The sequence below is a fragment of the Octodon degus genome, unplaced genomic scaffold (genome assembly GCF_000260255.1).
Source record: "Octodon degus isolate 3935 unplaced genomic scaffold, OctDeg1.0 scaffold00158, whole genome shotgun sequence".
In the NCBI taxonomy this organism is placed as follows: Eukaryota; Metazoa; Chordata; class Mammalia; order Rodentia; family Octodontidae; genus Octodon; species Octodon degus.
Genome location: NW_004524734.1, coordinates 4,015,502 through 4,042,761, shown reverse-complemented (window position 1 = coordinate 4,042,761; position 27,260 = coordinate 4,015,502). Strand labels below are relative to the sequence as shown.

The 27,260-nt window shown below is 46.9% G+C and overlaps 1 protein-coding gene across 3 annotated transcripts in view; it reads left to right on the top strand.

Moving 5' to 3' along the window:
• The first annotated feature begins 3,250 nt into the window (after positions 1–3,250).
• Rbm47 (RNA binding motif protein 47) overlaps positions 3,251–27,260 on the top strand; it is a 193,046-nt gene continuing 169,036 nt past the window's right edge. The window contains exon 1 of one of the 3 annotated variants that reach the window (XM_023702732.1): positions 3,251–3,770. The gene's annotated coding sequence lies outside the window, so the exon portion shown is untranslated. Of the gene's footprint in view, positions 3,771–3,806; positions 4,022–4,648; positions 4,955–27,260 lie in introns of those variants that run through there. The other 2 variants (XM_023702733.1, XM_023702731.1) reach the window with 2 other exon arrangements.

Here is a 27,260-nt window from a genome sequence, read left to right as displayed (position 1 = left end):
TCATCAAGTAGACAATGTCAGTTTACCCTGGAAGACGGCACCTAAGAGCTCAGCTTCCGTGAGCACCCTCGTAGCTCAGCCACCTGTCATGCCCACACCTATGTCAGAAAGCACTGCTTACAGAGGTAATAGCAACAGTGACACTAGGAGTTACACAGTAGTTACCATGTGCCAGGCACTGTGATAAACTCTTCAAGTTTATTTACTACATGACCCATTGGGGCCTCTTGTGCACCATTTTATCACATGGCATAAAATCACCCTTTTCTTTTTTCTTTCTTTCCTCCTCCTCCTCTTCCTATTCTTCTTCCTCCTTTTTCTTCTATACTGACGATTGGACCCAGGGCTTCCACATTGAGTTCCAACCCCAACCTTTTAAAAATATTTATTTATTTATTTATGTCTTTTTGAGGCAGTGTCTCACTATGCAGTTCAGGCTGGCCTTGAGCTCACTGTGTAATCCAGGCTTGTCTTGAACTTGCAACAATCCTCCTGCCCCAGCTTCTCCAGTGCTGGGATTATAGGCCTGCACCATCACACCCCACTTTTATTTTTATTTTGAGTCAGGGTCTTGCTAAAATACTAAATTTCCCAGGCTAGGCTCAGCCTCCAAATCCTCCTGCCTCAGCCTTTTGCAGCACTGGGATTATAGGTGTGTACCACCCTGCCTGGCTAAACTGTGGGTTTTTTTTTTTGTTTGTTTGTTTTTTAACCTAAATCTTGGGCTTTCCTCTTTGGATGAGGCTGTCATGGCAGAGGATTATGGAGCTTAACTTTAAATATGGGAAAGACAATTTATTTATTTATTTTTCTGAGTCATGCAGTAGGTTTTTCCCAGAAAAAAACCTGGGAACAGAAGGAAATGCCATTTCCTGAGTATCTTATATTTGCCAGGAATCACACTGAGAATGTGCTTTTCATTTAAGTCACAGAAATAAGTGGCAGAGACAGGGGCCTGGGGTTTGATCCATGGGCCTGACATGCTGGCCCCACCCCCTGGGCAGCTGAGATGGCAATTGAGACTGAGTGTGGTGGCACACACCTGTAATCCCAGCACTTGGGAGGCTGTAAAGTGGAGAATCTCTGAGTCCAATCTAGCAGTGAGACCCTAAACACCCTGTAGACCCTCCCCTAAACACAGGAAAAAAAGAAAAAAAAAAAAAAAAAAAGAAACTGAAGCTCAGAGTAGTTAAGCAATGTCTAGCATCACACAGCTGAGAGCTGAAATTGAGCTTCAGAGTCCAATCTGTGGGAAAGCAGTCACGTGTTCTTTGTACTTGGTCCAGGACACTGCCTCAGAAGCAGAAGGGAAAGAGGAAGCCAAAAGCAGAAGGCAGGGGCCTGCAAGACTACAGCAACCCAAGCAGTGGGGTTTGCCTGCAAATTAAAAGCATCATCACCACCACTAACTTCATCATCATAGGTGTTAGGTTAGGGCCAGTCACAAAATGGAAATATTAAAAACTTACATTTCTATTGCAGTTTAAGTGCATGTCACTTACCCAAAAAATTGATCTCAGGCAGACTGCATTTGTAATCGCCGCACTGAGGAAGGCTGAGGCAAAAGGGTCAGAAGTTCAAAATTCTACCTAGGTAGCTTAGTGAGACTGTTTCAGAATTTAAAAAAAAATTTTTTTTTAATTGTTTTAGTTAAGCATGGCTGGGGCCAGGGAGATGGCTCAGTGGAATAAGTGCTTCCCTGGCAAGCACAAGGGCCTGAGTTCAATCCCTGGTTGGGGAGGGGGGTAAGCATGGCTGTGCTCTGATAGTACCAGCTACGCAATAGACTGATGTAGGAGGATGGCTTGAGTGCACAAATTCAAGACCAGTCTGGGCAACATAGCAGGACCCTGTCTAAAAAAAAAAAAAAAAAAAAAAAGCTACTTTACCTTTGCCATATTCTTGGAAAGGGTAGTAGGAAGTAGAAAGAAGTATACCCTCCTTGTAGCTGCCAGTGGCCAAAGGTGAAAAAGAAGGAACAGCAGTGTAACCCCTGAGAGAAAGTAACCAATTCGGAACACTAGGAGTGGCTTCCTGGAACCTGGGGGTCCTCAAGAACCCTGGCCTCTGGCCCTGGCTCACCTGGAATCACTGAACTCTACACAGGCCTTTGAGGCCAGCCCCCTGCCTCTGGGCTGCACCCCCAGCTTGCTCACCCTCCTTCTGTTTTCCTGATCATTATTTCCCAGGCTTTGGCCTTGGGGTGGGGGGTGGGGGGGTGGAGGTCCCCTATTGATAAATCTGCTCTGATGAGGAAAAATCTGGGAACTTGAGAATGTCTGCATAGCTCAGAAGGTCCCTGATATAGAGTCTCTTCAGGCCATCAGCTAGAGATTTCTGGAAAAGGAAAGAAAAATTAAAGCAGTTTCCAGGTTATCTAACAGTTGTGGAGCCCTTGTTCATGCCTGGCAGCCTCAGAAATTAGGTGCCTAGCCCTCGAGTGTGCCCACTGCCTGCTTGCTACTCATAGTGAATCTAAACCCCAGAAAGTGACAATTGGTCTGCGTTAAATTTTGCTGCATAGAGAAGAGAAAAGGTCAGAAGAATCTAGAAACATATTTCACAATTCTTGGCTTGTTTTAAGGAGTCACTTTTCCTAAAGGTGGCAAACACTTCTGCTAGATTGAACTAGATCAGAGCTCTAGACAGACCCTCAACACTCGGGGACCCTGGGCGGATGGCTTAACTCTGGTAACCTCAGGGTCTCCATCTGCAAAAACCAGGATGAAAGAGCTCATAGGATTGATCTGTAAGGATCAGATAAGGTAGGGTGGGGGAAAGTGTTCCCAGAGGTACAAAGGGCCTCATTAATGTAAGATTATAATTTCCTTGTTAAAATGTGAAAAGCAGGGTGAAGGGTGGAGATACTTATTACATTTTTAGCCTTCCATAATTATTTCTTCGTATTTATTTTTTTGTGGAACCGGGGATTGAACTCAGGCCCTTGCATGGCAAGCACTTACTCTACTGAGCCATCTCCCCGGCCCCTATTTCTTCGTATTTATGAAGAGTTTTAAAATTATTTCACACTGGCTTTCAAATGGCATTCGTCATTATTTGCTTAGCACTAGTTTCTCATTGAATAGGTTAACTGCCAAGGTTAGACAGCAGGTCGGGAAACTAAATCCGAATTAGAATTAAGCACATAGAAGAGATACGGACTTTTCTTCCTATTGGTGAACTTCATGGAATGTACAGCAAATTTGTCTCCATATCATTTGTCACTTTGGTTAACTTTTTAAGTGAGACGAAAATCAGTTGTACATCCCTTTACTAAGGCGTTATTATCCATTGTATTAGAGGCTGCTCCCAGGAGAGTAAACTTCACACAAATCCCATCCCCAGAATATTCCAGAAACAGATGGGGGACTGGACAGCTTCACAGCTGGTGAGTGGAGTGGGTAGAGCGCTGGGTCTGGAGCCCACTTCTAAGTCAGACTTCGCCTCTGTTGTACAGCAAAACAAGCCATCATATTAAAAAAAAAAAAAAAAATAGAACAACAATGGCGGCTAACCCTAAGTGCCAGGCCATTTAATCAGCAAGAAAGTATTTTTGGAGCATTCCTTCACTAAAGCGGCCAAATGAGAAACTATTTTTTCTTTTCTTTTCCTCAGTCGAATGACACTGCAACCCGAAATCACAACCGTGTTTCAGGTTCCTGATGGTGCCCGCTTCCTCTTCTCGTTTGTTTAGTCACTGACTTGATTCCTGTGGGCACAGGCTCCCCGCGCCATTGCGCTGCGGGAGCGCCGCGGCCGCGGGTGCGCAGGTAAGCGGGGTGGGCCGGGTCTCGTGGGAGCGCGCTAGGGTCGGCGCCGCAGCCACGTCCGGGGGGCCGGCCGGGCGGGCGCGGGCTGCGCCGCAGCTGCGGACTGCAGGGTTTTGTTCCCTCTCCCGAACCCAGCTGTAGCACAGATCCGGGTGCGTTCAGATGAGCCGCTCGCAAGGAGCGGCGCCCGGGGCTCGGGGCCCGCGGGGAGGACGCCGGAGGTCAGCGCCCGCCCTGCCCGTGCCGCCCAGGTAAGGACGCCGGGCGGGAGCGCGTCCTCGGGGCTCGCCGCGTCCCACCTGCGCCGGCCACTCTTCCCCGGGACGCGGACCGGGACGGCCCCGGGGCCGCAGCGGCTCCTTCCGTCCCGCAACCCGGCGCGGGCTGGGGCCGGGGCGGGACGCGCGCCCAGGTGGAGCAGGTGCCACCACCGGGCCCCCTGCCCAGCGTCCGCAGTGGACGCGACTTTGTGAGAGGAGAGGGGGCAGCGAGTCGGTCTAGCGAAGCCCCCGCCTCTCCCCATCAGGCTCCCTCCCGGCCCCCCCGCCTTTGCTTTAAAATTTATTTAACCTTCAGCTAAGGTATCTGCGCTCCCCAAACAACAGGAATGCTGCACTGGCCTTTCGCCAGCGCAGTCTCAGCGAGTGGATAAAATTTCAGCGCAGATTTACGGGAAGTTGCCGGGCTTGGGAGTAAGAATCTGGTTTGGTGAGTTTAAGAGAAGGGAGTAGACAAGACAACCTTGCTACTGTGCGCGCAGGGCCGGGCCGCCGGGCGGGAGGGCGGCGCCGCGCGAGGGAGGAGCGGAAGGAGCGGGCCGGGGTGCGCTGGCTCGCCAGCCCCGTACTCGGCGGGTGACGGCTCCGCGCCCCACTCGGGTCCGCGCCAGGGCACTGAGCGGCGGCTGCAGGCGGCCGTGCTCCTCGCGGGCCGCTCCTGTCGCGCGTCCCCGAGGGCGGCGGAACGGGCGCAGTCCCGCCCCGGCTTCCCGAGCGCCGGAGCGCACCCGGAGCGCTCTGTGGCTTTAAGGGGCGCGGTGGGGAGTCGCTGGACACTCCTTATTTTGGTTTTACATTAAAAAGAGGGCGGCCGCGAAGATGTGGTAGGCTCCCTCCCCGCGGGGCGAGCGGCTGCTGGGCTGTGAGTGGCCGTCTCCGGCGGGCACCTCCGCAGCCCTGGGAAAGGTAAGGTGCTCGCGGCCCTCCCCGCGCCGGCCCTCGGTCTTCCGAGCAGGGACGGAGTTGTGAAACGTTTTTCTCTCCTTTTTTCTTCGCTCTTCGAGCCCTTGTGCCCCTCCTTCCAGCGCCTCCTCCAGACTCCGATATATTTAGTGGGAAGTAAAGGCATTTAGAGAAAGATTTTCAAAGCTTCAGCTTTTGGAAAAGTAGATACGCATGCAGTCAGACCCGCCGTGTTTCCAGTAGCGAAGTCCTTCCCCCCCCCCTTTCTTTCATAAAACAAGCAGCGCTTCTCCTCCCCACCCTTGAAAATACTTGACTGGGCGGTCCACAGGCACAGGTGATTCTGCAGCCTCCTGGGGAGCGGGGGCCGCGGTGAGTGCAGAGTGTTATTGAATTGTTAACCGAGGCTGAGGGGGGTCTTCCTGCGGCCTTTCACCTCTGGCGGTGACACGGGAGAGGCCTCCTACTTGTTTTTAGTTGAACATTCAATCTGTAGCAAAGTTTAGGGCCTCCAGATTTTGACAGCAGGCGCTAGATATTTAGGAAACCAGTGAAAATTGATGAAAATAGAATTTTTCAAATAAAAGGCTTTTTATAAAGTTAGGTCAAAGTACAGTGACTTCTGGGTACTGTCCCAAGGCATCTGGGGCTGTAGTTTCTTCCTGAGGCTTTTCAAAGTGACAGAGCGACCTCAGGGTACTTAGGGGCCATTATTGCTTTGACTCAAAATCAAGCGACTACCTTAGTATCTAAAGACTCACTTCTTTAGCAGGAATATAGATTACAAATGTGTTCTTTGAAAGTTTAAAGATGCAGAAGATTAGCAACAACACGGAGGGCTTGTCCAAGTTTTGAGTACAAAGGTTGGCGATTAGAGGCGTTTGGGAACTTCAGGTGCTAATTCCAAAAGGTGAAAGGTTGGCATTGGCGGTGGCGTAGAACTCAAACGCAGGTAGCTGAGCGCAGAAGACAGCCCAGGGTGGTAGTTTGTGTTGCTATGGATTTAAGCAGTCATCTGTCAGATTAGTAATGTGATGGCTTGGAGAGAAAAAGGAAAAGCCAGCCCAGTTTGAAAAGGAAGTCGGGCCAGGGAGAAAAAGGAGAAGATAATTCGAATTTTGTGCTTTTTGTTTGGTCATCTCCCCGGTGGCATTGTTCTGCTGTTTTGTCTTGTTTTTGAGACAGGGTCGGGCTATGTAGTTCTTGCTGCCCTGGGACCTGCAGTCATCCTCTTGCCTCAGCCTCCCAAGGGCTGGGATTTTAGGCGCGGGCCACTTCTTCTGGTTTTTCTCATGTTCAATTAGGCCTCATTGAGGTCTTAGGACACTACATCCTGGGAGATTGGGTAGTTAGAAATTGCTGGAATGCCTTGCTTCAGGATTAACTTTCAGTATTCAGCAAATAAATAAGCTGACAAGTCCAAAGACACCAGTCTAGCGCTGCCATTCACCTTCCTTACGAGATATTTGAGTTTGCTTCCTGATTTATATGTCTACATAATTATAGACATATAAATAGACACACACATATATTTTTGGCTGTGCTGTCAGTGCTAGGCTGTTAGGTACGCTGGGATAGTACTCTGTCACTGAGCCACAGTTTGCTTCATTTGATCAGGAGTGTTTCTCAAAAAAATGCCTTTGTCACAGGGTTTTACTATGTGTAGTTCAGTCTAGTCTTAAACTCATTACATAGCCTAGGCTGGCCTCAAACTCAGTGATCCTCCTGCCTCAGCCTCCCAAGTGCCGGGATTATGGGGGGTGGTCAGCACCACACCCAGTTGATCAGATTCTAAATATGAATTATTCTGAAAATTTCTCATCTTCTTAATTGTTGCCTTATCAGGAGTTTGTAGGATTGAGAACTCACCATCATCTTTCTAGGTCTAACAGTCAACACATTTTGTAATACTGTATCATCTGTTTGAGATGGGGGGGTCTCATTATGTTGCCCAGCCTAGTCGTGAACTGTTGTGCCCAAGTGATCCTCCTTCCTCAGCCCCTGGAACATATTTTTGATTTCCCACTGAACTAGTGTATTACATTTGCAAGGATTACACCCAAGCAGGTGGTGATACAGAGGAGGAAAATAAAGGCAGACAGAAGGAAGCCCCATGTTCCTGGACAGGCCATTTATGTGGGGTTTTTTTTTTGTTTTTTCCTCATAGGACGAACTCATTCACATTGAACCTTTCTTCTGGTTTACTAGTGATTGAACTAACTCTAGGCAATGATTTAAAGCAAGGCTAGCAGACATGAAATTATTTTCTTATAATGTGATTGAATTTGCTTTCCAAATCCTACTTTTCTTTTTCCTGTTTTCCAGAGCCTGGGGGTGGAGCCCAGGCCCTGAAGCAGGCTAGGCCAGAGTTCTACCCCTGAGCGGAACAGCAGCCCCCAAATTCTACTCCTGACTTCAAGATTAAAGCATGTGCCAAATGATGGAGCTTTAACTGTTACAGGCAAGCCTTTGCCTACTTCAGACAGGTTTTTACCTCCACATCTAAGGTCCTGTCCCCTAGTTTTTCAGGAGAGGCTGAGGTACTGGCAAAGGGGAGGAGATTTCCTTAAAATTGAGCCCAGGCTCAAATCCATGATTCTGTTATTCATCCTAAAGGATGCATAATCTTAACAACAACAACACAAAAAAAACTGACTCTAAGAGGGCTTAAATTTGGGATTCACAAGACTAGCAAAAGGCTGTGTTTTGTATGAATGTAGTTTGTGCGCCAAACTTTTGTGACGTTAAAATGAAGTCATGAAGTGCGGCCCAAAGCACTTGTCAGAATGATTCCAAGTTAAAGGTGAGGTTGGAATGTTCCAGCTCCCAGCTGATTAAGAGTAGGGTTTTCCTCTTGGGTGCAGACTCCATGTCTTGTGATGATGTGGATTTTCTGGTTGAGTATCTTCAGAGGTGTGTGTTCGTCACAACCACCACCTACTCAGAATTGTTTCAGAGAACAATTGGTGCAGATTTGCCATTGTGACAATGTGGAGATGACTTGGGTGACACGATAAGAGGCCTCAGATGTTCCAAGAACTGATATGGAGATCATAATAAGCCATTGTTCCCTTGCCACCTCAAGTTGTTGCAGACATCTCCTGCTGGCGAGACTCAGACGTGGCACCCTGGGCCTGGTGTGTGCGAACCGCATTTGCCTCCTCCATCGCACTGCTGAGCCGGTCTCAGCTCTGTCTCTGGTTGTGTTTCTCATTGTCAAGCAGCATCCACGGGGGGAAGGAGAGTTGGTGGGTGTGGGGAGGTGTCTTTCCCTTAGAGTTGTTCACCCCTCCAATCTCTTATCTTTTGCTCCAAAAATGATGTAGACAGCAGCAGTCTTTGGTAGAGGTAGACTGTGCAGCATTAAATGGCCAAGAGATAGGTGAACTCTGAATGTGCCAGTGCTGTGGTGTTGACCAGAAAGTTCACTGGAGACTCACGGTGCCCTCAAATTATAACAGGCGAGCTGGCCCCAGGGAAACCTGGCGACTGTGGGGATTTATCTGAGGTTCCCCCTGCCCTCCCCGTTTGTATGACCTTCTGTGCCACAAGAGAAATGCATTTGAATGGGTCCATGATATCATCTTTTGGTGCAGCCAAAGTAAACCTATTAGAGAAGGCTCAGGCCCTTCATCCCGCTCTCTAGCGCCCTCTGCCTTTCTTCTGTTTTCTTTCAGCAACTCAAGGACAACTGAAAAAAGTTGTAGTGAGATTGTAACTTACATCTACAGTGTACGCACGCTTGCTGGTATGGTGACGCATACCTGTAACCCCAGCATCCTGCTGTGTGTGCTTGAGGCTAGCATGAACTGCGTAGCAATATCCTGTCTCTGAAAAGAACTCTTTCACTGTGAGTCTTCAGGTTTTGTTCATCAGAGCAGCTTAGTTTATGTAAAAGTGACTTGTGACTGGGTATGGTGGCACACACCTGTAATGCTAGTACTCTGGGAGGCTGAGGCAGGAGGATCACTGTGAGTTCAAGGCCTCTCTGAAGTACATAAGTGAAGCCCTGTCTCAAAAAGACAAAAGGAACAACAATAAAAAAGTGACTTGTGGTGTGTTAGGTGCATTAAGAAGTAAACTGATAAGGGCCAAGCTAGATTGAGACCGGGTGTGGTGGCGCGCACCTGTAATCCCAGCATTTGGGAGGCTGAAAACAGGAGGATCACAAGTCTGATCTGGGTAATGAGACCCTATAGACCCTGTACTAAATACAAAAAAAGAAGAAAAAAAGAAGTAAACTGATGATAGATGATTGGTATCCCATCAAAGGTTTTAGAGTGGGGTTATTTTAGAGATTAAAAGCACCCTCTCTACTTTTCTAAAAGCCATCTGGGAGAGATGGCATTAAAAGACAGTGTTAGCAAAGCCTTGAAAACCTTTTGTGTTTTGGGAAAATACCTATCTTTCAATCTCTACAGATATGGTTGCTTTATTTGTAAATTACAGTCAGTGATATTAATTAAGAAAGCAACATCCAGTCTACTCTGCTGACGACCTTTGCCCTCAGAGCTGTTGCATGTTTGTGGTTCTCGTGGATGTGTCAGCTGGCACAGAGACCGTCCCCGGGTGCTGCTGGGTGCTGACTGAATGAGTCGGAGGCCACCGACAGCCTTCACCTCCGGACTGTGCCTTAGCCTGGCTCCTGACCAGCTTTGCTCCTGTCCCCTGTGTAGTGTGAGTAGAACACAGCTAGCTGTCCAGGGTATGTGGGAGATTCTCACAGAGGTGAGCAAGAGTTAGTGTGAGTACTCGTGGGCCGTGGGTGGGCGCCAGTGAACGCCAGAGACTGTGCACCTGGAAAAGGGACAGGACCTCTGTGTCTGACCCAGGAAATGCCACCTGTAGAAGTTATATACTTGGAGACTGAGGGTGTAGCTCAGGGGTAGGGCATATGCATAGCGTGTGGCAGGGTCGGTTTCTATTCCCAGCATTTGCACACCCACATTCATATGTCTACTTCAGGAAACAGGGCTGAGAAGGTCTTACTCAGTAGTTCAGGCTGGCCGTGGAGCCATGGAGAGCCTCCTGCCTCTGCACCCGTGTGCTGGGCCAACAAGCATGCGCCATCACGCCTGGCCTTGATAAATACAAACTTTTGGAGCACTGTGACCCACCTGGCTCAATACTTTTTATATATTAAACATTTCATGTGCCAGAAAGGAAAAAAAATTGCTAAAGTGCTTAATGAAATAGAGCCGATTTTTTCAGGTGTTGTTTCTCATAGATCAGTTTACTTCCTGCGCTGGAAATGCCCGCGTGAGCTTTTCAAGCTCAGGTAAAGCATCCAGGCTTCTAACAGGAAGGATGGATGCAGCTGGTGACAGTAGCACTGTGGCTTTTGAAGCGGTAGCTTAAATAATATTTCTTTCTGTTGATTGTCATTTATTTAAAAAAAAATAATGACATGGTTCTTGGTTCACCAAGGTCTTGGCAAGATTAAGTCCATCTTCTCAGTTGCCTTCCCAAGACAAAGTGGCCTTTGTGTAACTGCGACGACGGGAGGATTTGGTGACACAGAAAGCTCAGCAGGGCCCTGTGACTTCTTATTAACTAACACAGGACTTAATGCTTGGTTCTTTCCTTTTTCTCTTTTTCCTTATTCTGCTAGCTAGTATCTGTGCTATATTTCCCCATGCAAATGATCTTCACTGTTTTAGACTTGCCCAGAGAAAGAATGTGGTGGCTGCTGGCTTACCTGGGGGTTTAGTTAGATTACAGAAGGCCAGAGTTGCAGCGTGTTGGTGCAGGGAGCTCGGCTCTGGGCTGGTTCATTCTCAGCGTAATCAGCAAAGTTTGGTCACATGTGGAGGGAAGGAGACGGGGTTTTGCTAGAACAGCAACTGTAGTTCGGAAGAAAAGGGTGACTTTTCATATTAAATTCTGAGTCACAGCAGAGCTGCTAAGAGCAAAACCTGCCTTGGTTTCATGCCAGCTGTGCCTTATTTCATGATGTAGGTAGCCCAGTTGCTCAGTGACGTGGTGTCTCCAAGTGACTTACTCTGTGTCGAGTGTTGTGGTGCACACCAATAATTCCAGCACTTGGAGGGCTGAAGCAGGAGGGTTGCCCCAGAGTTTGATGCCAGCCTGGGATACATAGCAAGACCCTCTCTCAAAAAACACAAAAAACCCAAAATGCCTGCTGCACAGAGTTGTTAGAAGGACTGATCTCCTGTATGTTAAGACTAGGACAGTGTAGCCAAGTGTGGTGGCACACAGTTGGAATCCCAGCACTCTGGGAGGCTGAGGTAAGGTGAATACGAGTTTGAGCCTGCCTTGAGCAACTTAACAAAGCCTTATCAAAAATAAAAAATATAGGAAATCTAGCTCAGTGCAAAGTCCTGAGTTCAATCACCAGTACCCCCAAAAGAAAAAAAAAGTAAGCTTATTTATTTTAATTTTTAATTTTTTTGTTTTTTGTTTTGAAATAAAGGTGGGCTGGGGAGAGAGCTCAGTGGCATAAGTGCCTGCCTGGCAAGCAGAAGGTCCCAAGTTCGATCCCCAGTACCACAGAAAAAGAAACCCAAAGGTCTCACTATGCCGTGTAGGCTGGCCTTTAACTTGCAGTGACTCTCCTGCTTCAGTCTCCTGAGTGCTGGGATTACAGGCATTCGCCAGTATCCTGCCAGTGTTTGATTTTTATCTCGGTTTTCTTTCAGGCAAGAATTTTCTTGTTTGGGTTCTTCTGCCGATTGGAATCCAGGATTGTCTTCCTAATACCATTCCTTGGCTCGGGCAGCCGTATTTTACAAAGTTTCTTTTGGTTTTGTGTCTTAGTTGTGCTGCTCAGGGAGAAAGAGTTATTTGGAATCATTAAAGTGAGAAATAATGCTGTATCCCTAAAGGAGCGACAGTCAATGTCTCATGGAAAATGGAGCATAGATTCCGGAGGAGGCTAGTGTGGAATGGAAGATTCTAGTGTTGAAGTAGGTAGCCTGGTGTGGCGGTGCGCTACATGGGAGACCTTGTCTTTAACAAAACCATAAAAAAAAAAAAAAGAATAATATATTAGCTGGGCATGGTGGTGCACACCTGTAATCCCAGGACTCTGGGAGTCTGAGACAGGAGGATCTCAAGCTTGGGTAATTTAGCAAATTAGAAAGACTTTGCTCAGAATGAAATAAATAAATGAGATAGGGATGTGGCCATTGTGAAGGTCTTAAGTTCAACTCAGAGCACTACAAAAAAAAAAAAAGGAAAAGAGAAAGAAAGAAAGGAGGAAAGAATATAGTGCATCAAAATTAAGTAGTTCTAAAAAAAAAAAAAAAAACAAAAAAACAAAAATTAAGTAGTTCCTATTAGGACTTTATTGGTCAGCAGTGAGTAGCCATGTCATTGCCTATAGTATGGGGCTTTGTCAGAACTGCCCAATGCCTTATTGACACTTTATGTCACCAATTCCTTTTGTACGTATGCTGCTGTTCCTAGCACACAGAGATTCAAGTCTTTAGAGGCAGTATTCATATGTGAGACATCTCTCAATACATGTGGTTTATCCTGAGTGATTCGATATGTAAGGGTTCGTTGCCCAAAACGAACCATGTAAAAGCACTGCATTTCTGGACAGCGTGGGTATGTACCCCCATCACATTCACATGGCTGACTTTGCCTGTTTTTCCACAAGCATTTTACTGAAATTGGTTGGCTGGAGAAAGGAAGCAGGCTGGCCCTGAAGTGACCTCAGTCAGCAATGAGCCAGGCCTCTGAAAACTGGCAGGAGCCCTGGAGCTAGGGGAAGGGACAGCTGTCACAGTGCTCAGGTGCCTGTCACCTATTGCATAGAAGTTTCTACCTCTTCTGCTCTTTACTGTCTTTTGAAGGAGTCACTTCACTACTGTCTTTTGCTGCCGTTTTTCTTTTCTGTGTGTTGCAAGAGCCTTGTGCATGTTAGACATCTGTCCTGTCCAGCCTTGAAAGACTTGGAAAACAGTATAGTGCTGCTTTGCTTTTTGAGACAAGGTCTCACTGATCCCAATCATCCTGCCTCAGCCTCCCAAGTGCTGCAGTTACTGATATGCACTACCCTACTGGGGGGAAAAAAGCATTTTTCATCATAGTTAGAATGACTGTATTAGATAATTATTAGAAGAAAGAGGTACACTTTCTCCAAAATGAGTGGAGAAACTCAGGACTGGCAGGACAGCATCAGGGAGTTGCACGGGAGCCGCGAGGGGGCCCAGGGACCTCTCTGCTCTTTGTCCCACATCATGGGGTCCAGGATCCTCTTCCAGGGCTCTGGAGCTTTGCCAGAGATGCATGGAAATCTCAATGGCTCAGAGGAAGCTCCAGGAGGAGCTGTCCCTGCCTTCAGCCCTGCCTTTAGGTGATGCCTGAGGCCCAGAGTGGCTTTTCTGCTCCCTGCTTTGTGCTGCCCTCGCTCCTCACATGTCCACCTTGTCCTCCAGAGCCAGTGTCCAGAGTGACTCTGAAAGCAGAAGTTGGGCTGACCAAATAGCTCAGCAGATTAAAGCACCTCTTTAGGGGCCAGGAGATGGCTCAGTAGAATAAACACTTACCTGGCAAGTGCAAAGGCCTGAGTTCAATCCCCGGTTCCAAATAAATAAATAAATAAATAAATAAATAAATAAATTAAAGTAATAGGGCTGGTGAGATGGCTCAGTGGTCTAAAGCACCTACTTAGAACAAGCTTAGCAAAGCACAGGGACCACGGTTCAATCCCCCAGCACCACATGCCAGCCAGCCCCGCCCCCTGGTGGGCTGAGCTGGCCACACACACACACACACACACACACACATACATAAATAAATAAAAATTAAAAAAAAATAATAAAGCACCTGCTTAGGCAGACACAGCAGCTGGGTTCTACCCCTAGTGTGCTGTGCCTGCCCTGCCACTGGGGCACTGAGACAGCAATTAAGACTCGGTGTGGTGCACAAACCTGTAATCCCAGCTCTTTGGGAGGCTGAACACAGGCAGATCATTACAAGTCCGATCTACATAGTGAGACCCTGTAGACCCTTACTAAAAATATGAAAGCTGAAGTTGCCCTGTTGGTCTCAGCTGAGAGCTGTCCAGTGCCTCGGCCTCGGCCTCGCTGGCTGCATTACCTGTATACCCATCCCCCAGCACTTGCACACTGCTCCCTCCCTGCTCTGCTCGCATCACACTTGAATCACACTCGCTTTCTTCTTGGGATCTGCCCTGAACCTTTGTAGCTAAGTTGCCCAGGCTGGCCTCCAAATCATGATCCTCCTTTCTCAGCCTCCCAAGGGGAGGAAGGAGGGGTTCAGATAGGATCTCTCTGTAGTTCAGGCTGACCTGAACTCACTGATTTTTCTGCCTCAGCTGCCTGAGTATCTGAGAGTATAGATTTGTACAACAGCACCTGGCTTAGTTTTGAGACAAGGCCTTACTATGTTGCCCACACTGATTTGGAACTCCTGGGCTCAAGTAGTCTTCCTGCCTCAGCCTCCCACATACCTGGAAAGACAACAAATACCATTGGGCTAGGCTGGCTCATTTATTTTTTCCATACTGGGAGATGAAATGTAGAACCTTGCATGTATGAGGACCAACTATATGTCCAGCTAAGTTTTGGACTTTTTGAGACAGGCTCTCGTTTTGTAGTGCAGCCTGGCCTTGAAGTCACTATGTAGCTCCGGACGGCCTTGAGCTCAGGCTGATTCTCCTGCCTCATCCTGGGAGTGCTGGGATTATGGGTGTGTACACGGATGCCTGGCTTCGCCTTGACCTGACTGCCCTTCTTTAATTGATGTATTCATGCACTTTAGAGGTGGTGTGTGCCACAGAGTAGGCACTTCATAAATATTTACTCATCTAATGAGTCAAACACCCAGGTAGCATCTCGAGTGTGGTGCAAGGGCAGCATCAGCGCGTGCTTTGCTGAAAATGCTGCAGGGTTGCATCTCTGCGTGAGCTGCTGAGCTCCGAGTTTCTCCTCGTGCCTCCTGTGGTCTCTGCTGGATTTTCCCAGTCACAAGCCCTAGCTGGAGGCGGATGAGTAAATGGGCAGGCATCAGGGTGCGGGGTGCGGGTGAGCTCAGGGCGTGTCGAAAGCGCTTCTGCACTTGGCACTTCCAAGCTGCAGCCCCACTTGGGCCATCCTTGCTTGTGTGAGTTCCGCCCCAGCCTGCCTGCGCCCTCTGTCTCGAGCCAGCCCTGCGAACTGCGTGCCCCGTGGACGAGTGCCCGTCTAGCTCGTGTTACCATGTTGTTTATCTTTTCTCTATTATACTTTAATTATAATTAATGACTTTTGAAAATTACTGTCTTCACGTCTTACTTTTCCACTGTCTCTTGACCTCTGAAGTTCTGCCAAATGCCAGCTGCTGCGGGATTGAATCTAGGGTTAGAGTTTTCTCAACTGCAGAACTCCCTTAGGTATTTCGCCTTGGCCTGCCATGAGAAGAAGTGCCAGTGTTGGGGGCTTTTTGGTACTACGCAGGGCCTTCACACTGGACCACATCCGCTGCTCTTTTTATTTTATCTTTTGATGGGGTCTGGCCAAGGGGCTCAGGTAGTATTCAAAGTCAGCCTCCCTGAGGTCTGAGTTACAGGAGTGCACTGTCGTGCCTGGGTCATCCGAGGCTACGGTGTTTCCCCAGAACCTTGGTTTTTTTTTTTTTTGATCTGAATGCCCTGAGGGGTGGTTTGGCTGGCTGGAGTGTTGTGGGGATCGAACTACAGCAACCTGAGGCTGACAGCTTTGTGGAAGCAGCCACTTAAACAACTGAGCTAAGGCCAGGCCCCCTTCCCCAGAACCTTGGAACAAGACCTTGGCCTTGGCTTTCTTTGAATGGCAAAATGCCTCTTGGTGGCTCTGGCCCCTTGGTAGCCCTGGCCCCTGTCTCCTTTGGACAAACCCCCTGCGCTGGTCAACTGCTTTCCCTACAGCTCTGTTTGGCTTCTGCCTGCTCTCCTCTGACCATCACTTCCTAGGAAGAGCTTCCCAGGGAGGGGTGGAGTCCTGGGCCACTAGCACAATTCGGAAGGTGGGTATGGGCTGTGGGAAGGTGCTTTGCAATTCACAACAATCAGGCACCGTGGTGCACGAAGGGAGGTTGAGGCAGGAAGATTACAAGTTTGAGTCCCACCTGGGCAACGTAGTGAGACTGTCTTAAAATGAAAAAGAAAAAAGGCTGGAGTTCCAGGCCAGTGGTAGAGTGCCTTTGGGCTGGGTCCTCAGTACTTCAAGTAAACAAGAAAAGAAGCAACAGCATGTACATCTTCCTGATGGTAGGTTCAGGCCCTGGATTTAATCATATCAGACTGTTTTTGCCCCCCCTGAACACAGAGGCTCCTGCATGCTGGAGCTTTACCACCCTGGGCTCTACCACCAAGCTACATCCACCCCCATTTCTGACTTATTAGTCATGGTTTCTGTCTGATTTCAAATTATTTGGTTAATTTAAAAGTTAATTTGGAAACTGGGTGTGGCAGTGCAGGCCTAGAATCCCAGCACTCCAGAGGCTGAAGCAGGAGGATCATTTTGAGTTTGAGGCCAGCACAGGCTGCATAGTGAGTTCAAGGCCAGTCTGAACTATGCGGTGAGACCCTGTCTCAAGTAAATAAATAAATAAATAACCCAAACCAGTTAATGTGGAGGCCACCATCACAATTGAGAGAAACCTTTTAGGAGTTTAAAAAAACATAAAGTTGGAACAGCACAAATACTTCTTATGTGTGAGGCCCTGAGTTTAATTATTGCACCAAAACAAAAACTCATGAAATAAAAAAAAAAACTTATTAAAAAAAAGGGGGGCCGGGGAGATAGCTCAGTGGAATAAGCACCTGTCTGGCAAGCGAAAGGACCTGAGTTCAATCCCTGGTTCCGAAAAAAAAAAAAAAACCTTATAAAAACTCATGAAATAGACTAGTAAACAAAAGCTAACACTTCTAGTTCTTTCTGCCCCTCATTTTATTACTTACCATATAGACGGAATGGAACATAGAAGTGAATAGTGTAGAAATGTCAAATTGGGACCAGATTTAATAAAACACACTGTACAGAGGAAGCTCAAAGTAATCATTTATCAATAAGTGGAAACAGTAAATATTGGACTAAACTAGTTTAAGCTCCATACATTGAGGCCGGGAGTGTGGCAGACACACCTGCTAGGATTATCTGCCTGTACTCCTAGCAGGCAGGAGGATCAAAAGCTCAAGGTCACTTGGGCTACATGACAAGTTCAAGGCTGGTTTGGACTACATAAATGAGGCCATGTCTCAAACAACAGAAAACCCTACGCTAACAAATAAAAAGTAGATACATTGCAAGGACTTTTTTTTGTTTGTTTGTTTCTTTTTGAGAGAGGGTTTCATTATGCAGTTCAGGCTGGCCTAGAATTCACTGTGTGGCCCAGCTGATAAACTCTTGGCGATCTTCCTGCCTCAGCCTCCCAAGTGCTGGCATTATAGGTGTGCACCACTATGCTTAGTAAGCTCCTGTTTTTCTTGTATAGACAACACTTCAGCTTCCTCTTGGAGCTGTGTGCTAGACTAAATATGCTGTGGTAAGACCCAGTGTGGTGGTGCTTGCCTAGTAATCCCAGCGCTAGGGAAGCTGAAGTAGGAAGATCACTTTGAGTTCTAGGTCAGCCTGGTCTACAAAGTGAGTTCAAGGCCATCCTGAACTGCATAGTGAAACCCTGCCTCAAAAAGACAAAAAAATAAAAAATAAAAAAATAAAAAGAATAAAGAAATGCTGTGGTGAAGTTTTTTTCCCAAAAGAGGCACTCTTAGGTGGTAGACCTGCCAGTTAAGTGTTCTGGAAAAACCAGCAGGACTTAAGAGACAGAGGTATCTCACCTAGGCCCCCAAAGAAGGGCCCCCCCTTGGAGCTATTGTCCTTGCTGGAGGGGGTGGCATTTATGAAAATCCTGTGCATGACAAAAGCTTGGTTTTTTGAGGGACTTAAGGAAGGCAGATGCTGCTGGGGTGCAAGGAGAGGGGCTCAAGGTCGGCTTTGGGGTCACAGGGCTGCCATGAGGAGTGTGGATGGTGAAGCTGTGATTGCTCTGGCCTCCGCCTGCCTTAGCCTCTGCCCTGGTGCAGGCATGGCAGGGGTTTCCCAAAGGCTGGCCAAGCGGTGGGATTTGGTGGTGGTCTAGATTTTTGTGGAGGGAGAGATCTAGGATTATGGTTTGAATTACTGGGTAGAGCAGTCTTGGTGGGAGGGTTGGGGAGGCGAGAGCTCATTGGGGCATGGCTACCTAGCTGCTTATCTACACCCCCAGGAGGTGTCACAGGAGTCCTTGTGCTCGGCCTGCTGCGCAGCTGTTTACTTTTCATTTCTTTTTTTCTCTTTTTGAGACAGGATCTCACTATGCAGTTCAGGCTGGCTTTGAGCTCACTTTATAGCCCAGGCTGATCTCAAACTTGCAGCAATCCTCCTTCCAGCTTCCCTAGTGCTGGGATCAAAGGCAAGTGCCACCATGCCTGGCTGGTTACCTTCCAGTACCCCTGCTGAGTCTGCAGGCTCATAGATACGGAGTGTGTAGTCTGTTGGTGCTGTGTCCATCAGGCCTCACTCCCCGACCACGTGCTGAGGTCTTCTTTCTGTTGCTGCAACAGAGCGCCTGAGGATGGGTCACTGCACAGAGAAGTATCATGGACTCTGGCTGTGGACGCCAGGAAGTCTGAGAGTCCGGGCACCATTGCCCGGTGTCTGAGAGCTGCTGCACTGTGTTGGCTCTCGGCACAGGCCCCCTCCAGTGAGGAGACAGCAAGTGTGCCACCCGGGTAGCGCCCTCTTCTGATACAGCCGCTAAAGCTACTGTGGGACCCCATGGCTCGAGACCTCGCCTAACCCTTACAGCTACTTCCCAGATAACACCAGCACGTGAGCTGGAGGAGCACGTGTGCGGGGGAGGCTTTCAGACCCCAGCAGCTGTGTAGGAAACTGGGATGAGGAAGTAGGGAGCCAGCACTGACCCGAAACCCCAGGGGGGACTGGAGGTGTAGCTCAGTGGTGGAGCACGTGCAAGGCCTTGAGATCCACCCCAGCACCCAGAACTTAAGTGTATTTTAGTCACGTCTATGTACTAAAATTTTAATATTTAAATTGGTTTAGTATATAATTCATTACAACGTGTTTACTTCTCTAGTAACGATCATATACTAAATTTATAATCATATTTAATATATCAAATATACATATACGTATTTTATTTTGCAGGGAGGAGGTTTGGGATAGTTTCATTGTGTAGCCCAGGTTGGCCTTGAATTCCTGGCAATCCTGCCTCAGCCTCTCCAGTGCTGGTATCACAGGCATAGGCCACCACTCCTGGCTTCTGTATTTTGTATATTGTTTTATTCACATTTAATATAATTTCCATATTAAGTAACTATAATGAATTTAATGGAAATTAAGTATGTCAATTGCGTGAACCAAAAGATTCACCCAGTGTTACAAAAGATAACAAAGTACTATGAGATGAAGCAGTGGCCTACAACCATGGGTGGGGGTGTGTAAATTTACACTGCAAATTTCAACATGTTATATAAGTGGACCCATTGGGAACATGTGGATATATTTTTTGTCTCTTCCTTACTCATCATTTCTTTCTTTTTCTTTTTCTTTTCTTTCTTTTTTTTTTTTTTTAATGTATTTAGTACAGGGTCTCACTGCGAAGATTGGACTCATAGTGATCCTCCTGTTTTCAGCCTCCCAAGTGCTGGGATTACAGGCCCTACCTTTCTAATAAAGGGTCTGCGGCCCTTCTGCAGGCTCTGTGGGTGGAAAAGGAGGCCAGAAGGACACATTTCACACCATGGTGGTGGGAAAGATCGTTGTGTGTCGCTAGCAAACCTAGAAGTTTAGCTTCTAGAACCCAGGTGCGGGGATTGGAAAGCAAGCAAGGTGCAAGGCTTCTGGGGCTTAGTGTAGTGAAAGTGTAGCCTTGTCTTCAGGCCAAACTGCAAGGCCCTTTCTTCCGCCAGCGCTTATTCTTTCAAAAAAAGCAAGCGTGTATTTCCAAATTCATAGGAATAAAATTGTGTATTTTGATCTGAAACAATAGAAAACCTCAGTTCAAAAAAGTGCTATTTTAAAAATGCCATCAGTCATTAGGGTTGGGTGGAGGCAGGGGACGAGATTGTGAGGAATAACGTTTTGTAATCATAGGATAGAAACTCTGAAAGCTACAACTTCTTATTTTGGCATGGGGCCCATGAAAGTGGGATTAAATTTATTATTGCTTAATTGAGCCAAATGGCACATGGATTTTTGTTTTACATGAGATGGATTATTTTCCAAAAGGCTACGGATCGCCCAACACTTTCACATTCATTTAAAATTCATTTTTGAAACTTTTAAGGGTCAAGTCAGATAGCTCAGCGGATTAAAGGCCCTGTTTAGGCAGATGGAGGGGTCGGGGGTTTCATACCCCATTGTGCAGTGCTGGCCCCGCCTCCAAGACATGCTGAGACAGGGATTGAGACTGGGCGTGGTGACGTGTGCCCGTAATCCCTGTACTTGGGAGGCTGAGAACAGGTGGATCATTATGAGTGCGATCTGTGTAGTGAGACCCTGTAGACCCTGTTCTAAATACATAAAAAAGAGGGGCCGGAGAAATAGCTCAGTAGAATAAGCACTTGCCTGGCAAGCACAAGGTCCTGAGTTCAATCCCTGGTACCACCAAAAAATATATAAATAAATAACTACATAAGAAAGAAAAAAGAAACTTTTGATAAAGAAGGGGCTTGGAAAAGAGTTGTGATAATGAATTCCTTCAACAAGCACAGCAGAGCAAGGAGGAGCGGCTGTACGGAGCAGTGTTTGAATGAAAGCTGATGGGAGGAAATAGGAATGGCTGACATTTATTGAGCACCTGCTACAGGCCAGGCATTGCCTTACATAAGCTGCATGGCTGCTCCTCCCGAGTAGGTCCTGCTTTTTGTCCTCCTCTGAGGTGTGGGGATGAGGCTGTGGAGCATTAGTTGTATAATTTGCCCACAGTAAATGGTGGTCAGAGTGCACGCTCCTTTAAGGCTTCCCAGATGAGGTCGGGTTCTGAAAAATGTGGTCCCTGCCCCAGGGCGCAGTCTTCCGAGTGAGATCTGCCATGGTTTGCTTGTTTGACTGATGGGTCCATCGATTTATCACAGCTGACCTTGGGTATGAGGAAGGTACTCCTCAGACTCTAAGAATGTTTCCTTAGAAGTATCAGTAGAGTATTCCCAGAGTTTCATTATGTGGTGTGCATTAGAAAAATACAGTGAATGCTTACATTTAGAAGAATTTATTACAGTAAAGGACATTGCGCTAATCTCCCTAAACATCCCCCTTCACCCAGCACACTTACCCATCATTCTCCACTCTCTGATGCCCTTCAGGAAGTTCTCCTGGGCGGGGGAGCTTCAGTTGCACTGTTAGGGCTGCCCTAGAGACCAGGACGCATCTCCCGTTCTCGAGCATTGTGCCTTTGGGGAAGAGCCGGAAGTTGCCCTGTGCCAGATCCAGTGGATAAGGTGGATGAGAACACACTGCAGTGTTTTTGACAGAAGTCACCATGAACATTTGCACAGTGAGGGTGACTATAAAATATGGTGAATGTTTAGTTTAAAAATTAGCTGCAGTAAAAGACACATTGTTATTAATACCCCTCAAACTATTCCTTCCTTTTTTTTTTTTTTAATTTTATGTGTTTGGTACAGGGTCTTACTATGCAGCTCGGACTTGTACTGATCCTCCTGTTTTCACCCTCCCCAGTGGTGGGATTATAGGTGTGTGTCTTATACCTGGTCTCAGTGGCTGGCTTGATGCACACAGGATGGGACTGGCATGGCATTGGATACTGGTGATCGAACCGGGTCCTTGTGCTTGCTAACTTTTCTTTTTTTTTTTGCGGTACCAGGGATTGAACTCAGGACCCTGCGCTTGCCGGGCAAGCGCTTATTCTACTGAGCTATCTCCCCGGCCCCAAAGCTATCTCCCCGGCCCCCCCTTGTGCTTGCTTAGGCAAGCACTTAGACCACTGAGCTATCTTCATGGCCCCTATTCCTTACTTTGAATACACACACACACACACACACACACCCCTTGTTCTTGACAGTGTGTCTTTTACTGTAATGTGGTTGGTTTGTTTATTTTTTATTTTTTGATATTTTCGAGACAAGATCTTGCTATGCAGTTTAGGCTGACCTTGAGCTCACTTTGTAGCCCAGGCTGGCTTCGAACATGAGACAGGATCTTGCTATGCAGTTTAGGCTGACCTTGGGCTCACTTTGTAGCCCAGGCTGGCTTCGAACATGAAAGGATCCTCCTGCTTCAGCCTCCAAAATGCTGGGATTGCAGACCTGTGCCACCATACCCAGCTTTTTTTTTTCTTCTTTTAACTTAAGCACTTATCCTTTCTTTTCCTTTCTTTTCCTTCTCTTTTCTTTTTCCTTTCTTTTTTGGCATTACATAGTGTTGTTTTCAAATTAGTTGTTTAGATTCTTCTCTTCCCTTTTGTTTTCTTTTTTTCTTTTAAGACAAGCTGTCTCTGTATAGTCCAGGCTGGCCTCAAGTTTACAGCCATCTTCCTACCTCAGCCTCTTGGGTGCTAGGGTTACAGGTGTGCACCACTGTGCCCAGCTTCACTGTTTCTTTTGATCTCACCTTGTATGTGCTTCTTTTATTCCTTTGTGGTCATCTTGCATTTATAAATTTCTGACAGAGCTGGGCTTTGGGAAAGTTCCTTAGTGAAATGGCTTCGGACCTAAGAATGCCTGATGTTAAGGTTTGGTAGAATGACACTGTTCAGTGCTTTATCCGCGCCGCATCTTGACTGCCTTTACAATGACAGGTGCTTGTTCAGGGCTTCGGACTCCTTGGAGGGAGTCTGTGGTGAGTGATTGTGTACTGGGACCTGGCTGGGGAAGCAGCAAACACACAAGGATGCTAGAAATGAACTCTGCGTCCTCGTCTGACATTTTCCTTTGAAGAAACATTTTGCTCAATATTTGATGTCCTATAGATTTGGGGCAGAAAGATAAATGCACTTGCAGTCATTCTTGGCTAAGGAGAGCTGTTTACGTAGTTTCTGTAAGAAATTAATTACAACTGAAGGGAGCCGGCCAGAAGCATAAAGAGGGCAGATTGTGGGAGGAGGAGGGCCCCCTGAGAGGGATGTGGACCCGCCTGACTACTCTGTGAAGGAAATTAAAATTCACCTACATGAGATTTTTTTTTTCCTGTGTTTTAAGATGTCTCCAGATTTGCTAGATGGGAAAGTGATGTGTACTGAGATGCTGAGAAATGCTGCCAGGACCTTTGGCATCGTGCCATGTCTGTTCAGGTGACAGTAGCTCTCCCAATGCCTCTTGGTTCAGATGGAAAAACTGCCTGTGCTGGTTCTACCCCAGCAGACTTCAGGGAGGATGTCCTGGCCCCGGTCGTCTGTGGGATTCAAGTTAGACCCTCAGCTGTTGATGGGGACCCTGGCTGATGGTCCCTCCCTGCAGCCCACACTGTGGAGCTGCCATCAGTGAATTCGCTCAGACCCTGGTAACTTCTTGCCGAAGCAGTCCTTGCTTTTCTTCCTTCTGAAGCTAACTTTGGAGGCTGGAGGCTAATTTATCTGTACTCTGACTCTTGATCCTTCAGGGTTTTCTTTTTTTTTGGACAGTATTTCATGATGTAGTTCAGGTTGGCCTTCGGTTCACTTTGTAGCCCAGGCTAGCCTTGAGCTCAGTGTGATCCTCTTGCTTCAGTCTTCTCCTGGGTGCTGGGCTTACACCCAGCTCAGCTTGGGCAATTTAGTGAGATCCTGTCTCAAAAGAAAACAAGGAGAAGCCAGGATGTAGCTCATTATGTCCTGGGTTCAACCCTCAGTACAAGAGAAAGAAAGAAACACATTTGCAAAGGTTCCCCAAAAATCAAGCATAACAAAAATCTTAACATTACTGTTAAAAAAGTCCTCAAACCCGAAGCAACGCAGATACCCATCAGTAAGGACATGAGTGAAAATCTGTGGTCCACTCACTCCATGTGATGAGGATAAACAGTTGTTCCTGTGTACACAGTGAGCCTCCTGCCTCAGCCTCCCGAGGGCCGGGCTTATGGGTATTCGCCACCATGCCTGGCACCAGCCCTTTTTAAAAATTTATTTTGAGGTAGGATCTCATTCAGTTGCACAGGTTGCCCTGTCCTTCTGGCTTGCTTGAGGATTTCATCTTTAAAACATCTCTCCCAGGGTTCTTCTCACCCCCATTCTCCAGATGATGAAATGGAGGCCCAGAGAGCTAGAATTTGACTTAAATCTCACAAAGCAAATACGAGATTGCCCTCGAAGCCCAGGGCTCCGGGGGTTGGCAGTTTCGTTTGGACTTCTTGCCAGTGGGAAAGATGCTGGCATTAAGTGAGGAAGAGCGGCAAGCAGTCCACAGGGCAAACCCACAATAGAGGCTTTGTCGCAGATTCTGTCAAGGCGGCACACAAGCAGCCAAGCCTTTTTGGCATTATTATTTTGCTGCTTTTTGGTTTAAATAATTAAGGGTCTTAAGTACAAATTAAATGGCCTCAAGTTCAGAAAGAGAATGCCATTGATTTGATTACTGTTGTGGTTGAAAAGCTCTCGGGCCACTTTCCCTTGGCTTCTGAGACACAGCTTCCCGCGAGTGGCCGCAGATGCGTCCAGCACGCTCCCCGTTGGGCAAGACGCAGGGGCTTTCTGGCCTGGCGTCCATCCAGGCAGGCCTGCATCTCCATGTCTCCAGCTCATTTCTCATCATGATCCTGCAGATGCAGGATCCAAGGGCTTCCTGGGATCCCCACTAGGACTGGCAATATAGCTCAGTAGCCAGGCATACGTGAGACCCTGGGTTCATCCCCAGCACTGGAAAAAAAAAAAAAAAAGACAGGTTTACATATATTCAAACAGACTCGGGGAAGTTAAGTAAATTATGCTAAAACACATACAGCGCATTACAACAAGTCAGATCCAGACCCAGGGGTTTATGACTCCAGATATGGAGGGTTTGGGTGTTGTGCCTCCTCAGGGCTCTGTCTTGCCCTGGACTTTGTACAGCAATGGGTGCATCCTTATTTTCTCCAGACAGTGCGGGCTGTGGCTGGAAAGCTTGCTGAGAAGATCTTTCTTTCACTTAGTTGGAAACTTCTTTCTTCTAACTTTAATCCTCAGGGTCGAGTTCTGCCCCCACTGCTGGTACCACTTAAGATTTCTCTTTTCAGAGATAGGATTTCTCTTTTCAGAGCACAGCTACCTCTCCAGAGAGGTGAAGGGTTATATTAGTCTGTGATGCCACAAACCTTCCTCTGTGTTAACATGCTGACAGCTACATTGGGTTGGCACAAGGTGGCTGGGACAGGGCAGGGCTCAGCTGGGCGGTTCCTGTACCACATGAGCATGGCCTGGGGCTGTTGATGGCACAGGGCTTGTGGCCTGAGGATCCAAGATGGCTACACTCATGTGCCTGGCGCCTTGGTAAGATAAGCATGAGGCATCACTGTAGGTCTGTACTACTAGGTAGGTGGCTTGAATTTTAGCAGAGTGCTCCAAAGGTGAGTGGCCTGAGAGATAGAAGGCCAAAAGGACCGCTGTCTATGGACCTGGGCTTAGAAGCTGGAGCAGTTCCCTTCAGGGTCAGAGCCTGCCTGGGTTCAAAGATACAGAGCTCACCTTGCTATGAGAGGAGTGGCAAAGAGTGTGTAGACATCTTTAGTCTGCCACACTAAGGATCACCCAAAATGTGTCCCCATTTTTCTTAGCTAAGAACGATGGTAAGTGTCTACTGAGTTTGAAAGGTTTTTTAATGAAAGTCTTCTTGCTGAACTTATTTTTACTATTTTGGAGCATTTGAACTTTAAGGACTTCTTTTGGTGATAATTATTTTTACCAGTTCTAATTATTTGCCAGAGTTAAAGATGATGAATCCATTAGTATCACTCCTATAATTACAGATTTATTTTTGGGGGCGAGTCTGTAAAGACAAAAGACTTTCTGATAATTCATTTGTAGTTTAAACACATTAAAATGTAGAGGACAGATGGACGCCATAGAATATTGAATGTAGTTACGATATATCAGAGATGTTTTTAAAAGGCTAGTTTGAGATGGACGTGGTGTTGCACCTATAATCCTGCATGCAGGAAGCTGAGGTAAGAGGATTGTTATGAGTTTGAGGCCATCCTGTGCCACACAGTGAGTTCAAAGTCAGCCTAAACTACATAGTGAGACCCTATCTCAAAGACAAACAAGCAAAATAGGTTAATTTATACTCATATAATTTATAGGTTTTCTTTCTGTAAAGCATTTCTGATGTTTTGAGGGTTTTTTTTTAAGAGATAGGATCTCACTATGTAGTTTAGGTTGGCCTTTCACTCTATGTAGCCCACGCTGGCCTCAGAAGTGGGTGAGATCCTCCTGCCTCAGCCTTCCAAATGCTAGAATGATAGGCATGTGCCCCCACGGCCAGCTGTTTTGAGTCTTTAAAGCAACATTTTAAATTTCTGTGACTTGAGTGGATAATACTCCTTCCATGTTCATGTTTTGTTTACCATTAGAAGTTTAGGCAAAATTCAGTGGTTCTTCTCTGCCTATGCCAGCAGAAGGAGTTAATTGAAGTTGTTTCTAATCTTTTGATCCAGGTCACACTGCTCTGCTATGCAATAATACACTGAGGAATTTTCAGAAAGTTTACATTGGGCACCTCATGTGTTCTGCCTTAAGAATTTTGTTTTGTGAATTTGCTAGTCATTGGGATACTGCACTGGCCAAAGCTGCTGCTGACTACAGACATTGCTATAGGCAGAAGTAAGGTGGAAAGCCTGGGAGAGGCAATGAGGTACCTTTTTACTAGTGTCTCGCTCCATGCCACTTGAGACATCATGAGGACATTTTCTTTTTTTTTTTTTTTGGTGGTATCAGGGATCGAACTCAGGACCTTGCACTTGCCAGGCAAGCACTTATTCCACTGAGCTATCTCCTACAGCCCCCATGAGGACATTTTCATGTGCTTCAGAAGTTCAAATTAGAGCTTTCTTTTTGCTCCCTGACTATGGTGGTAATCATTGCCATACCTGGCTTTTCATCTTTATTACATACGATATGTACCCTTAAAATGTAGAGGACAGATGGCTCTACATTTCTTCTACAACAGAAGCCTTTGTATAAATTTTTAAAATTTCAAGTTTTTTGGTTCTGGGAATTGAACATAGTTATATTACCAGCCCTCCTTTTATTTTTTCTTTTGCTTTTGAGACAGGTTCTCATTATGTGGTTCAGACAGGCCTTGAACTCGCTTTGTAGCCAGGCTGGCCTCAGTGATCCTCTTGCCTCAGCCTCCTGAGTGCTGGGATTACAACCATGCGCCACCATGCCT